Source organism: Salvelinus sp. IW2-2015, unplaced genomic scaffold (genome assembly GCF_002910315.2).
Source record: "Salvelinus sp. IW2-2015 unplaced genomic scaffold, ASM291031v2 Un_scaffold712, whole genome shotgun sequence".
In the NCBI taxonomy this organism is placed as follows: domain Eukaryota; kingdom Metazoa; phylum Chordata; class Actinopteri; order Salmoniformes; family Salmonidae; genus Salvelinus; species Salvelinus sp. IW2-2015.
Window position 1 is genome coordinate 103,594 of NW_019942600.1, and position 2,225 is coordinate 105,818.

Sequence of the window (2,225 nt, forward strand, 5' to 3'; positions counted from 1 at the left end):
GAATCTAGATGGAGCCCGGTCATAACGCTACCGTGATTATGGTGCAGTTTTAATAACACGCTTGCTCCTCCCGACATACAGATGGAGCCCGGTATAACCTACCGTGAGAGGAGTTTTACATAACGCGACTGCTCCTCCCTTACAATACAGATGGATCCCGGGCAGCCCGGTCTACTCATCCCATAACGCTTACCAGTTGATTAGTGAAGTTTTTAATAACACGCTGACTCCTCCCGACATACAGACGGATACCCGGTCATTACGCTACCCGTGATGAGTGAGTTTTAATAACACGCTGCTCCTCCCCCCGACATACAGATGGAACCCGTTCTCATTAACGGCATTACCGTGGATTAGTGAGTTTTAATAATTGGCGCTGCTCCTCCCGAACATACAGATGGAGCCCGGTCATAAACGCTACCGTGATTAGGTGAATTTAATAACACGTACTGCTACCTACCCTACATACAGATTGGAGCCGGTCATAACGCTACCGTGATAGTGAGAAGTTTTAATAACTCGCTGCTCCTCCTCCTGCATACAGATGGAGCCCCGGTCATAACGCTACCGTGTATTAGTGAGTTTTAATTTAGCACTGCTCCTCCCTGTCATACAGATGAGGAACTCAATTTATCACTTCTTTTGTTCAAGGTTTAGAAAGGCTTCTTAATTTCCACAGACCTTGATTTGTCCTAAAGAAAAAATGTATCAACCCCGACAAAAAAATATGTCCCATTGAATTATAAATCCACATAAATAATATCATTTCCTTTGCTCTGCAGGACCTATTTTCCGCGGTAGTAAAACTGGTTCAAATATAAGATTCAACATTCTGTAAAGGTAAGCTGGAAAATGCAGGATGGTCGAAAGCTTTATTCTGAGAGAGTTGGCAAAAAATGTTTTTGGATGTTGGTAACATGTGTCTATATTGTATGAGAGCAGTGATGTATCTGTATTGTGAGGTGGTTGCTGTAAGGTTGAATGAGGGGGTACTGCTTTGAACCAACCAACTTACCCCTCCCACAGTCCCCTTAATTTTCTACTCCTCTCCTCTCCTCTCCATCCCTCTCCTCTCCTCTCCATCTCCTCTCCTTTCTCCTCTCCTTCCTCTCCTCTCCTCTCCTCTCCTCTCCTCTCCTCTCCTCTCCTCTCCTCTCCTCTACCTCTCCTCTCCTCTCCTCTCCTCCCTCCCTCCCTTTCCCCCATCTCCCCTCCCCTCCCCTCCCTCTTCCTCTCCTCTCCTCTCCCTCTTCCTCTCTCCGTCTCTTCCTCTCGTCCCCTCCCTCCTCTCCTCTCCTCTTCCTCTCTCTCCTCTCGTAGCTCCTCTCCTCTTCGCTCATCTCTCTCCTCTCCTCTCCTCTCCTCTCCTCTCCTCTCCTCTCTCTCCTTTCCTTCTCCTCTCCTCCCCTCCCCTCCCCTCCCCTCTTCCTCTCCTCTCCTTCTCCTCTCCTCTTCCTCTCCTCTCCTCTCCTCTCCTTCCTACTCCTCTCCCTCTCTCTCCTCTCTCCCCCTCCCCTCCCCTCCTCTCCTCTCCTCTCCTCTCCTCTTCCTCTCCTCTCCTCTTCTTAAAAGGTCACCTTGAGGGACTCTTCAAAGGGTGACAGGAGCAGTTTTTCCTCTATGCTGCTTGCTGACACTCATATAAGACCAGAGCGGAGACTAACAGTGGATGTGGCTCTTCCATTCCCTCAACAAACATCTAAATCAATTTATTAATGTTTCACTCTTGGGAGTTTTTGTGAGTACATACCGCCTTTATACACAAACGATGCTGTTTTTACTCCTCGTTCATAAAATGTAGTAATTCAATTTGTGGATTGCCAGATTTACGGACGAGCAGACATATTTTCCCCAGAAAACATCCCGGGGAGGCATCGTGCCGCCTCGTCATATTTACTATTGTGATAGATTTTAGAAACACTCCCTGTTTCTTATCTTTTTCATCCTTTCCGCCTAGAGACATTAGATCTTCCTCTCATCGTATTCTGTCACCTCTCTATTACTCATCTTAAAACTAAGAGAAACAGCAATGAAGAGAGGCTTCTCTTTGTTTCATCCTCTCCGTTCCCTCCCTTTTTTCTGTCCTCCCTGATCACCCCCCAGAGAGAATCTTTGTGTGACCGATAGATTTGCATGTGAATATTTGTTCATATGTTCTTTTAACTTTGAATAGAATGATTGATATTTACTTTACCTGTATCAGCCGTGTAAATAAGCAGTCGTAC